Source organism: Notamacropus eugenii, chromosome 5 (genome assembly GCF_028372415.1).
Source record: "Notamacropus eugenii isolate mMacEug1 chromosome 5, mMacEug1.pri_v2, whole genome shotgun sequence".
NCBI classification, from domain to species: Eukaryota; Metazoa; Chordata; class Mammalia; order Diprotodontia; family Macropodidae; genus Notamacropus; species Notamacropus eugenii.
This window is the reverse complement of record NC_092876.1, coordinates 449,412,756-449,426,709: the sequence shown is the minus strand read 5'-3', so window position 1 is coordinate 449,426,709 and position 13,954 is coordinate 449,412,756. Positions and strand designations below refer to the sequence as shown.

The window sequence follows — 13,954 nt, the reverse complement described above, 5'->3', positions numbered from 1 at the left end:
CATAGTGTACATCTTGTGGGGACCTTAGTATTCATTCAAATGATTTCACAGTTTATCAATGTGACCAAGTGCTATGTTTATTTAATGTTATGGCAGTGTTTAGGGATACTCTCATCTCAATCCAATGCTACATTTGTTCGACTAATTGTATTCAATTCTATTCATGTCTACTGTTTTAGAGGTCACTAGTCCTCTTTTTACTACTTCCTACAAGTGTCTATACATCCATCTTCACATTTGAGATGATGATGAATGGTATTTTCTAACTCAGAAAGTACTATTTTTTCCATTGGAACAGAGCCACAAGACAACTTAAAAATTGTTAGCCATCTTTGATACATTGTTCCAAGGTTTACTTTCAGGTGGCCCTGCAGGTATTCAAGTATGTCATCCTTGAAACAACTTATTTTGTTCTTCTCTGAAACCATCCAACACTTTAATATATCTTCAGTACCCTTACTCCGGACATCTGTACAGTCTTCCCCAAGATGACAAAAGTCCATTTTTCGAAAAAATTCTGCATTGCTATCTGTTATGAGGAAGCTAATCTCCAAACTCTTCAGAAATAAGTATTTTCAATGAAACCCATGGGATCTATCCCTTAATGTCTTTCACGGACTCAAGGGAAGAATAAACTATCTTTTCTCCCAGGTCTATTGCCCTTTTACTATTTGCATAAGTTTAAATAAACAGTTTTTGGGGGATTTTCTTTTGCCAACAAAACTGATTTCCAATGCCCTATTACAATTCCTTTATTTCATAATCATAGGATAAGAATTTAGAGTTGGAATGAAGCTTAGAGCTCTTAAAAGCAAGAAATTACAGGTTATATAGTCATAAAGCAATAGAAGTGTGATTTGAATACAGGTCCTTTGATTTCAGACTATACAAAAATTCCGTGACCATTTCTGCTGAACTTAAATGCTGTTTGTCAAATATATCCTGTACTCACTCTGACTTGGCTCACATTAACCTCTTCATTCTAACCATCTTTCCCTCCTCTCTTTGGGCTTTTGAATTTCTACCCCTTATGTGAAGCTCAGTTCAATGTCACTTTCTTCCCCGATTCACTGTCAATAACAATTTTTCTTCTCAGACCTCATCCAACACCTTTTTTCTCAACTTTTTAAGACATTTAACATAAAGTAAGGTATGTTGTAGAAAGTTGTGTGTGTATGCGTGTGTGTGTGTGTGTGTTTCCCTACTGAAGTATGAACTCTATGTGCATTCATCCTTCCTTGCTGAAGAAGACCATGACATCACAGAAATGATGACGCAACTTGCACTTGACTTTGTTTTTTGAGGGAGGGAGGGCTGTGCAGGTAACCAGCCTCCCTTCCTCCCCAGAGCCATATGAATCCAGTAACCAGATATTCATCGGAATGACTGGAGATGACCAGAATGAGGCAATTGGCATTAACTGACTTGCCCGAGGTCACACAGCTAGTGAGTGTCAAGTGTCTGAGATGAGATTTGAATGCAGGTTCTTCTGACTCCTGCACTTGTGCTCTATCCACTGCATCACCTGGCTGCCCCTATGAACTCTATGAGAGAAGGGTGAAATATCAAAGTTGATGCTAGCCAATGATGCTAGCAAGCTTTGAAAGAAATGCAAATAATTAACCACTATGTGAAAAATACTCCAGTTTATTTGTAACATTACAAATGAGAAACCTGAGATTTCTGCTCATACTTATATGTTTTCAAGAATGATAAAAGATTATTTGGGAGCAATGTGGAAGGGCAGTGCCATGAGAACACAGGGACACTATTTCGCTCTTGGTATAGCTGTGATCTACTTGAAACGTTCTGGGTAAAAGTTCGGAATCATGTGACAAAAATCATAAAATAATTCATATTTATGGACCTTGAGATTCCACTTTTGGGCATATAGCCCAAGTTTGTCACGACATAAATGAAACCTTTATATATTACAAAATAAGTGAAATAGAATGGTGTACTGGCCTCAGACACAGGAAGGGATAGATTGAAGAACTGCCTCAAACTTAGGCTGGGGGTCTGTGGGCAAGAAACTTAATTGCTCACTATGTAACACAAAGACTAAAGGTTAAAGGTGCTAATTTGTATTGCTAAACATTATTTTTTCACTTGAGAGTTAACTACAGCAATTCAAACAAATGTGTGTTTCATGTAGAGATATAAATCTAAGCAGAGATTTAGACATATGCAAATATGACATGGCTAGAGAAAAATAAAATATTCATTACATTTCTTTTGCCAAAGAAAAATAAGAGGGGTGTGAGTACCCTTCAATTAAGAGGAAAAGTTCAGAAGTTGTGCCATATGCAGGTAATAGAATATTATTTTGAAATAACAGATTTAAAAATGCTACAAATTCAGAACAGCATGGGAGGAGTTATATGAAGCAATTTACAAGAAAAAGTAAAATCAAGAGAATAACATACAAAAATATTAAAATAATATGATTTTATTTTAAAAAAGATAGCATATTTATTGCAGATTCTTTACAGGAGTCATAATGCAAACTCACAGCATTAATATGTATGATGCAACCAAATAGCAATGTAAGCAATAAAAGAAAAACACAAAACCAGAATTTAACAGGCAGAGTTTGTGGTTGATCAAAATATTTAATATGACTTGTAAAGAAAGAAATTATTATATTTTCAAATAATTTGTTATTGCCACATTCCATTTACTCTCCATCAAGTGAAGAAAATGTCATCATCTCCATCATTAAATTGCATGTACATTTATACATGCAATTTATATACATATTCATACATACATACATATATACACATATATGCATATACATACATATACATACGTATATATGTATATATGTATATATACATGTGTGTGTATATATATGTATATATATAGATGTGTGTATATATACATATATGTATATATACATATATATACATATATATGTGTATGTATATATATGTATATATATATGTGTATGTATATATATATATATATATATATATATATATATATATATATATATATATATATATATATATATATATATATATATATATGTATGAATGGTCTGTGCTCCACAAGCTGAACTGGTCTTCTCCTTTGTCTTTCTGTCTCTAAATAGGAATGTGATATTTCGAGATCCTATCCCCATCTCCATTTGTATCACCTACGTGATATTCACAACACCCACAGAGGCCATGAATATCCCAGTAAAATTCTGAATCAGGAAATACCACAGACTCTCCACATGGAAGGCAGAATCAAAATATTTATTCATTTATTCAGACACCAGAAATCCAATCCATCATAGTAACAAAAATCTCTACACAATAGCAGAGAACAACACCATCCCCAAGCCTTCCCCTTGCTAGGCTTTCCACAAACCAGCTCCATTAAACAAATCACAATCAGGCTCTCTTAAACAACATCACAAACAAGCTCTTTCATTCACACTAGCCAGCTTCCTGCTTGCCTGCATTCTTCCTAGCTCTGACTGTTCTCTCACTAACTTCCTCTCAGTTCTGCTCTAGCTCTACCTCTTCCTGCCCAACCTTTTCTGTTCCATCCATTCAGAAAACTCCTCCTGGCACAGGCTCCATGTGACTCACACTCATGTGATTCAGTCTTCTATGTGACCCAAAGAGGGCACATGGGCCTATGAATGAATATGAAAGCTCTCCCCATTTAAATTACCATTGCAATCATTAAGTACTATTCTTTGATTTGAGACAGTGAGTTCAGAGTGAGAAGTAGTTGATCTAATGCTAAGTCTAGAGTCATAAAGATCTGAGTTCAAATCCAGTCTCAGATACTTACTAGTTGTGTGACCCTGGGAAAGTTCCTTAGCCTTTGTATCATTTTCTCACCTGAAAAAGGAGAAATTTATGGCATCTACTTCCCAATGTTATGAGGGCAAAATAAGATATTAATCGTGACACACTTTTCATAGTGCATAGCCATAGTAAACATTATATAAAACTTGTTGTAATGATGATAAAGATAATGATAATAATTTGATTCTGTCCATCCAATTAATTCTTGCCATACCTGTCTTCTAGATTGCCTAGCCTGTGTCACACCAGTGTTTACAAAGATAATGAGAGATATTTTTAAATACTACACCACTGTCTACCTGTGTGTGTGTGTGTGTTTAATAACTGTAGTTGTACACTGGTCTACCTGAGAGGCAATAATAGAGAAAATAAAATTAAGTGATTACAGTAATACCAGCTATATTTAACATCATGTGTGTTCTTTGTAATCACCAATTCCCTTTCTAATGCTCACAAAATATTCCTAAATACAATCGCGATTTTACCAGAAATTGAAGTCAAATTCATCGTTAAAAAATTCAAACTTTGTACTTTTCCAGTTTTGTGTCACTTTCATCATTATTCAGTAATCACTGACAGAAAAGTGACAATCATGTTCACTAGTTATTTGAAATACTCTGGCTTATATTTCCTTTGACTCTTGTTACTTGAACTTACTGACAGAAGGTAGATGATCAAACAGAATCCTTTTACTTACTATAGATTTTGATTTGTAGCTAAGTATTTTTGTTGTATGTTTCCAATCCTGAAGATCATTCTCTTTGGCATGGAGAACTGAAAAAAAAGTAAAGGATACACACACACACACACACACACACACACACACACACACACACACACACACACACACACCATGTTTAGTAGTTCTGACTTCTCTCTCAGGAATCCTCCTTTATCCATGGTTTTGCCATGCTTTGATTATCCTCATTTCTTACCATATTCTTTCATTTTCCTTCTCTTTCTTGTCATATTTAGAATTCCCCAACTTCAGTTCAAACTAAATTTTGTGGTACCTTTTACTTCTCTTACTAGAACATTATATTCTTTTTTTCATCTTCTACTTCCTGCTCTACTTCCATATTCTATATTCATCATTTTTAGAATGATTTTGACAACATTTGCTTCTTTACTATACTGGTTTCTGTTAATATCTTCAGTATTCCATTATTGTGAAATTCAATCACTAGTAGGCTGACTTTTCTTCTAAAATTTTGGGCCTTGGTATCTGAATATTTTGAAATCTGATCTCCCAAATTTAGAGTTCATATCTTTCTTTATAATGAATTCTAATATGAAATGATAACATTTTTATAATGTTTCCATCATTTATCCTTCATTGTTAAGTTACTTTCTTTTGTTTACCCTTTACATTTCTTCTAAGTGCATAATATTTTGTTGTTGTTGTTGCTTCTCCAATTAATAATTGAACTATTTGAACTTGGGGGAAATTTTCTTTCTTTATAAACTCAAATTTTATCAGAGTGCCTGGAACATAGTAATTAATAAAGTAATACTTGTTGACCTGATTGGACTTGACTTGCAGACAGAACTTATGCTTTTTGCTACTTTCACCTCTTGAAGATGAAATTATCATTATGGCATATCAAAATGGATGAGCTGCTCTATTCTTGGCAGAGAGATATCTCCAGCAGATGTCTAGTTAGTTGAATTCCCTCACTGGTATTTGATTTTACATCTGTGCCAAATTTCTGTCAAACACTAGATGTATGTCCCAGGAAGACAATAGACTTTTCTATCATTGATGTCAGGTTGACAAATACCTTAGCCTCTCATTAGGAAGTCAACAATGAGAACTCCTTATCTTTTCTCATTTTGACTTTTAGTGGTGTTTTACCTATTTGGGAGTGAGGATAAAAGAAAGTTTTAGTGATGAGGTGATACCTGATGTGAACCTTAAAGAAACAGAAAGGTGTTAGGGTATGAAAATGCAGAAGTATGTTACTACAAAAATGAGGCATGACCCATTTATGCATCTGTAACTCTCATACCACATGTAGACGAACATTATTATTTCTTGGCACATAAGGAATGTGCCTTCTCTTGGGAGAGTATATTTCATCTCCTCCCAACTAAAAAAAGGTCTGATACCCATTCTTACTTCTAGACTTACATTTATTCCTTGTACAACTTTATAATCTTTTATTCTTCAATGTCCTCATAAAAGACAGCATGTTTTCTTTTCATGTTTCTTTCATATACTTGTCTCTATTTTTTTCTCATCCATTTTCTCTTCTCCAAATATTATAACCCAAATTTGATCCTCATATTAATCATCCATACAATTGGCAACAGCCTCCTAATGGTTACCTTGTCTCTTCTCCTTTACCCTCTTCAATCCATCCTTTACACAGTTGCTGGGATTATCTTTCCAGTCTATGAAATTGATATCATCATTTTCTCCCTCAGAGACTGCTGACTACAGGTGAAAATAAAAACTTAGCTTAGCACTCAGTGTTGCCACACTTAGGGTCCTACTTACTTTTCTGCTCTTATTCCATTGAATTCACTATCATAGATAACATGATTCTGAGAAGTTGTAAAAGTAGCTCTTTCACAATCTCCATCTGACTTCTTGACTGCTATATACTTAAATAGGTCATGTTCGAATTTTGTTGTAAAATACTTCTGCATCTCTATACATTAACATCTTTCTATTTCTTTAAGGCTCACATCAGGTACTATTTCCTCACTAAAGCCTTCCTTAATCCTCACTGCGAGCCAAGTACTAGTGATACTCCTCTTTGCCTCTCTTTCTATTTGCCTCTCTTTCTATAGCCTTTTTATCTTCAGTCAATCTTTCCCCTTATCATATTCCCATCAGTTGGATGCTTACTATGTAAATGCCCTATTTCTTTTACAAACACTTTGAGAGGCAGATAATATGACATTTTTCATGTATTCTCCAAAGGAAGAAGCATCACACTTTGCATGTAGTCGAGGATCAGTAAATATCTGTTAAATTGAAGTTAATTGAATCAAGTATAACTTTTTCACATTGCTTCTCTTTTTGATCTAATTCTGTTTTTAAAGTTAGTGGAAATGAAGATTGTTTGAGAGGTGGCTAAAGGTCTTTCAGTCTAAAAATACTTTCCTCAGTAGTTGAAATTGCCCCATCTTAGGAGTAATTTTCTTATAAAGCATCTTTTAAGTGCTTTTGATAAAATTCAAATAAATAAATGGGTGGATAGAAAGCAACAGTAAGTGTTGTCCAAATACCTGGGACTGTGTTAAAGAATCATAGGTTCAAAACAAGGAATCTAGATCACCATTTCCATCAAGGATTTTACATTTCAGTAGAGGTCTTCATCATTGTAATAGGGTTTTAAAGTGGCTGTTTGTCTTTTGCTCTTGTTTATCTTTTACTTTTGAAGAGGACCATGACATCAGAGAGATGACGACATGACTTGTAGTTGACTTTGATTTGAATGAGGAAAGACTGTGCAAGGTCATCAGACTCACTTGCTCCTCCAGAGTCTTCTGGGTCCAGTGGCCAGATATTCCTCAGGAAGACTGGAGATGGCTTAAAGTAAAATTAAAGGGAGATGGAATGACAGTAGGAAGGGAATGGAGAGGAAGTGAATTGGAAAACTGGTTCCCATTAAAATAAGGCAGCTAAGAATCACTGTGAATAGAATGTAAAGTCTGAAGTAAGGGAGACTCATATTCCTGAGTTCAAACCTGACCGCAGGCACTTAATAGCTATGAGGCCCTGGGAAAGTCACTCAACTGTGTTTACCTAAATTCTTCTTCCCTAAAATGAGCTATTGAAGAAAATGGAAAACCACTCCAGTATCTTTGCCAAGAAAATCTCTAATAAGGTCAAAAAGAAATGAACATGACTGCAACAACTGAACAACAGCCCAAAAGTTCTATTTTCAGAGTCTCTGGGCCCAGACACAAATAGGAGGAAGGTAAGAACCTGAGAGACCACCCAAAAAAATATTATTTTATTCAGATTAGAGAGGAAATGAGACACAGAATAAGTAGGAATGTGAGGTTTCAGATGCTAAGTAATTTATTCTTCCTCCCAATGATTGTTTTCATGTGACATTCCTCTATAAATATATAAAACTAGATTATTTTATTTTGTTTTTATCTAAAGTACGAGGTAGACAAAGGATTCACCTTATTTTCTCTTTAGGAGACACTCCTTTTTACAACAGCAATTCATGAGAACCACGATACTTCTCTGATAAATAGTCCAAGAAACAGGTACCAGTTCCCCTCAAGTTTTAACCTGGTCCAAAATAGAATAGAGAGAAATATAAAATCTTGACAATGTGAGAGTGTGTGACCGAACCATAATCCCCTAGAAATAATACAAGTCTATAAGTAGATGAAAATAAGGAAGGGAATGATCACAGTAATATTCCATGACTCCTAGATTCTCTTTCCCCTCCCTGCCCCACCATGCACTCAAACTGTGACACCCAATAGGAGTTTCTATAGGATAGATTCTCTTCTGCACACCTATAACTTAATGTTTCTGTGTGGAGCTTTAGTCTCTAAGCTTCCCATCTAAGCCTGTACATATGGCAGTATAGTTTGTCCTTTTTCTTTCTTATTGAAGACATGATATTCAGTTAGAGAGTCAAACCACCCCTCATTACTCATGATGAGAACACTATTTCAGATACTTTCTCTTAAGTCCATATAACAGCAGTTTTGTCATTGGTTCCATTTTTTTTTCTATGTCAAGCAAACTACGATGTACTTTTTTTATTCATCATGCCCCGTGTAAAGCCCTGGAAATGCAAAGAAAGACTCCAAAAACAAGTCCCCTGACCTAAACAAAATACATTTATTCAGATAGTATATATTCCATTGCAATTTTATTGTTAGATTGTTTTTATTTTTAATTTCATATCATTTTATCATGGTCCTTACAGATTTCTTTTTCTTGCTCATACTTACTGGACTTGTTCCTAGATGAACTTTCAACTTTAAGGTTATTGAGTCCAAGACCTAATTTAACAGAATAAGAAACTGAAATTTAGAGTTCAAGAAATTTGCTTAGAATCAAACATCTAGTAAGTCTCTGCAAAAGGATTTGAATGAAGGTCTTCTTACTCCAAATTCATAGTTGTTTACCCCCTCCCCATGTCCATTAAGTCATACTGATTGCCTTTCTTGTAGTTTCATTATATTATTATAATTGACAAATACAAAACAATTTGCTTCTTTAATCCTCTGTTGTCATTTAGGTTAATTCCAGGTTTTGTTTTGTTTTTACAATTGCATATAATTCTTCAAGAATGCATCTTTCCCTCTACCTCTACTTTGGATAATACTTGTACAGTATATTTTCAATAACAACTTTATTGAACTAATTAATATAATTATTTCTGTGACTTTAGAGCAGGTAAGTGGCGATGTGAATAAAGCAATAAGCCAGAATTCAAGAAGACCTGAGTTCAAAGCCAGCCTTAGACGCATACTAACTGACAAATCTGAGAAGAGGAAAAAGTAATCTTTAGATGTATGCGTAAGATATTTATGATGAAATAAAGGCTAAGACCATAAAGGATGAAACTGATAATTTTTAGTATTTTTAAAAGTTCTTGCAATAATAAACCAATGTACCTGAAATTTGAAAGGAAAAATATATTTAGGGGAGCATATTTTTATTTAATCTGGTATCTCATTTCCGAGATATGTAAAAATAAGAACAATATTCCATTTGATGAATGGTCAAAGGACATAAAGTGGCAGTTTTCTTTTCTTTTTTTTTTCAATACGACACAGACTTTTAATTGCTCTGCATGGAAGTTAAATTTCAGGGGTAGCATGCCATAAGGAAATCTGTAGTAGGTCTGTGACTGCTGTTGGCGGTAGCCTCCCCGAAGCCTGTAACTTCCCCCATTTTTTCTGTAGCCATCTTTCTGATCTCTATAATAACCTCCATACGTTCCCTGTTTGTGGTCGAAGATTCCCTCATTGTTTTCCTGCCAGCTGCAGGGCCAGATTCTGCTGGGCAGTGGGCTCAGTGTGGTGCATCACCACTGCCTGTGTTAGCTAGAGAGGTCTTCAGCTCCTCACTGATGATCATCTTGCTGATTATGGAGTGCATGGCGGGCAGATCCAGCTGGAATATGTCAGACAAGGTCTCCATACTAAGAGAGTCATAGACACTGCTATAGGTGGAAAGAGAAGTCCTCAATGACTCTTCCTGGATCTTTCTAACTAGCATGATATGGACTTTGTTATCCTCAGGGAACAAATTCCAGGCTTTTCCATTCATCTTATCATTAATAATAAAGCTGTGGCACGTCTTCCAGTCACCCATCTTCATGACTTTAGATGCTGGTACTACATGTTCCTTCATTGACTCAGGTGGATCCAGCAAGGGCTGCCACGGGTTCACTCGAAGCTGGTGATGGAACTGTTTACTGATCACGCTCCTCCGAGCATCGCTTTCAAAGGCTGCCACGTATGGGATCTCCAGAAGCATAGCAGATACCAAATAGACACATTCAAGCAGCTCCAGGTTGATATGCAAGTGGAAGGGCACCTGTCTCTGGCGCTCCACCTTCTCCTGGTCCTGGTTTAGCTCCTGCAGGCTCCTGAGCAAGACACCCTGTGCCAGCAGCTCCTTAGCATGACCACTAGATTGAATGTCCAGCAAGGCATTGTGTGCATCTTCAATTAGGCCCTGGGGGAAAGCGCAGATGCCCAATTCCATCACAGTATTGTTATAAAGGATCTGCACACTGGGGTCTGCATGCCGAATGTTGTCCTGTAAGTGATTCATAAGCATGAGGACCTGAGTCTGGTACCAGTGAGAGTGAAGAGCATAGTGGTAGATGTGGCAGAGGATTGCACATGTCTGAATTCTGTCTGTCTGATCCTTGGCATATATGTAGTTGCACAACCTCTCCATCAATATGGCTGAATCCCCGTCCCCTCCTTTCCAGCCTGATCTTTTTTTGACTTTGAGGACCCTTCAGGGGGAGCAAGCTGCTGCTGATGGGCCTTATAGTCAAACTTGTAGTAGGTATGGAGCACTCAACTAAGGCAGATCTCCTCAGTTGTTCCTTCTTCCTGCAGGTAGCCCTGAACACTCTCAGTGATGACACAGACACGTGCCTCATCCTTGAGATGTTCCACATATTCTTGGGAAGGAGGATCTGTGTTCTGCATGATTTTGGTAAACTCTTTGTCCATCTTTTCCAACAGAGTTAGGATACAACCACGAACATGAAGTGACTGCTCAAAGTTGGAGAGGTGCTCACTCTCTTCCAAGATATTTTCTCCAACAAAGATATCAGGATTAGCAAATAAAATGTCCACCAATTCATTGATGCAGTCTAAGAACTTCTGCCACATGCCTGGCTTCATATACGTGACCAGGTGGGGTTACAGTCATAGAGGGAAGCAATGATGTTGAATTTGATCTTAACAATCACTCCTTTTCCTAGATTATTTTCTTCTGTGATCTGAACCAGCAGCTGCAGCAGCTCAATTTGGGCTGTACGGTCAGTTCTTTTCTTGCCAAGAGCTTGCAGGATCTCATTCAGCTTCTTGACTACAATTTCATGTGTAATCTCTGTTCCCTTGGCAAATATTTTAGGCTTCTCCTTGACAAGTGGTGCCCCTCCTTGAACCCTCTCCCACTCTCTCCCTTCATTATTCTCCACCTCCTCCTCCTCACCTAGGCGTTTGGATTTTCAGTCATGTTTTTTCTTGACTTTGTCCTCTTGCTTCTTCTCCACTGCCTTTTTGTTTGTGGTGCTCCCTTTTTTCAGGAATTTGGAAGCCAATACAGTATATTTCCCATCCTCCTCCTCTGAATCAGAGTCTAAGGAAGTGGAATCTGAACCCAGGTCTTCATCATCATCAGAATCCTCAGAGTCCTCATCTTCATCTTCCATCTTCTTGAGGAACTTTCGACTTTCCTCAGATGGTGCCTCAGACTTCTTCTTCAGGAAACTTGTGGCCTCCTCACCCTCATCTGAAGAGGAAGAACCTTCTGAATCCTCCTTATTTTTCTCAGCGTCCTCATCTGCAGACTGCTCAGGGTTCTGCTTATAACTGGTGATCTGGGTTTCATAATCCCAATTATATTTGCAGATCTTCTGATGCAAAGTATTCAGAGCCTTTGCATTGTTCTTGTTCATCTTCTTCTTTCCCTCCTTGTCCTCCCATAGCTCACTGAGATAGTCCTCCAGATCATTCAGGATGCGAATGTAGCAGCTTCTTTGTCCACAATGCTCTTACCTTTTCCAAATGCTTTTCCCAGAAACTCAGATTCCTCAGGACATTTACATGGCATTCCTGATAGTCCAGATAAAGTTGGTCAACTCTTCAAACTTTTTGTCCTTGGCGCTTCAAACAACCTGCTTAGTGTCTTCCTCATCTTTACTCAGCAGCAATGGCTGTTTGCTGTAGTTGCCTCCCGCGGGCTTGGGTGCCAGCTCCTCCCCAGACAGCGAGGACTTCAACTCACTGTCCTAGCCAGTGGTGAAAAATCGTGACATGGCTACGGGCGCTCAGGATGTGGCAGGCTGGGCGGTACTGGATCTGGGCCAGATTGGGCGCTGCAGGAAAATTCTCGGAAGTGAATGAAAGTGGCAGTTTTCAAACAAAACAAAACAAAACAAAACAAAACATCATTAGCTGTTAAAAAGAAATGATGCTGTGAAAAAAAAATAAAGCATTGTAGTCTAGTGTAAAACAATCATAAAGTGTATAGACCAAGGCAAATGTGTAAGAATACTGGAAAGATAGGAAGAGTTCATGTTATGAGTGGATTTAAGTGTTAAATGGAAAAAAAAAATTATATTTGATCCTAGAATCACTGGAATTAATCTACTAACTTTTTTTATGTATATACCTGTCTGTTTCTTTCTTTCTCTTCCTTTGTTCCATTCTTCCTTTCCCTCTTTCTTTATATCAGGGGACAATTAGGTAGTACAGCAGATAGAGTGCTAAGTCTGGAGTCAGGAAGACATGAGTTCATATCTTACCTCTGACACTAGCTGTGTGACCCTGGGCAATTTGCTTAACTCTACCTCAGTTTCCTCATCTATAAAAAGAGCTATAGAAAGAAATCGCAAATGACTCCAGTTTCTGCGCCAGTAATATCCCAAATGGGGTCACAAAGAGTCAGCTACAAGTAATCAAATAAACAACAACAGACTGGTTTTAGAAGAGTAATGTGGAAGGGAAGGGATGGAGGAAAGGAAGGATGGAGAGATAGAAGAAAGGAAGAAGAAAAGATAAAGGGAGAAGGGAAGGAAGGAAAGAAAATAGTAAGAAATAAAATAAAGAAGGGAAAAATAAAGGAGGAAGGAAGGAAGGAAAGAAAGAAAGGAGAGGAGAAGAAAAGGGGAAGGGAAGGAAGGCAGCACTTATTAAAGGCTTGCTATTTTGATAGACACTGTTCTAAAAACTGGGATTACAAGCAAAATAAAATCTCTACCTTCAAAAAGTTTATATTCTAATGAGAGAAAGTAATACACAAAAAGAAGCTGGAAAAGATAGGAAGAGAGGACAAGGGCAGAAACTTAGGAAGGGAGACCAATAAGGATTGTTCTGTAATAGTTCAGATAGAAGATGATGAACCCTTCACTAAAGTTTTTATTAGTGACTGTGTGATTGTACAGGTGGGTACATATACAAGACAAAAGTTTGGGTCATGAAGAAGAAATATTCAATATGTTTCTCTAATTTTTGCACTGAAAGTTACTATTTTATAGTCCGATAGGCAAAAAGTGGGGTATCTATTTGTCCTATCCAATATGGAGTAGAGAAATTTTCGTAAGGTAACAATCTTAATTTTCATAGGGTGCTTTATTTCTACTCCTGATATCTTGCCTGGAAAATAGAGTGATGCTATTTAAAATACTCTTCTGTCATTCCACTGTACATCTCTAAGGCCTGATAATCATTAGCAGGTAATGCAGAGGTGGACAGGAAAAGGTCTATATCTGCCTGAAGTTCTTATTTTTCATTCAGTCTTCCCACATCATTGAATTAAAAACGTCCTGAAAAACATCAGTTTTTAAAATTCTGGAATTCCATGGAGAAATTCTGGAATTCCTTTTCATTAAAATGATTATTTCTTACAGAATAAGATAACATTGAATTGAGACAGCTAAAAAAAAAACAAATTGTTTGCTTAT

The 13,954-nt window shown here is 36.8% G+C and overlaps 1 pseudogene; it reads right to left on the bottom strand.

Moving 5' to 3' along the window:
- Positions 1–5,693: 5,693 nt before the first annotated feature.
- LOC140508047 (eukaryotic translation initiation factor 3 subunit C-like) lies at positions 5,694–12,307 on the bottom strand (annotated as a pseudogene).
- Positions 12,308–13,954: the final 1,647 nt, after the last annotated feature.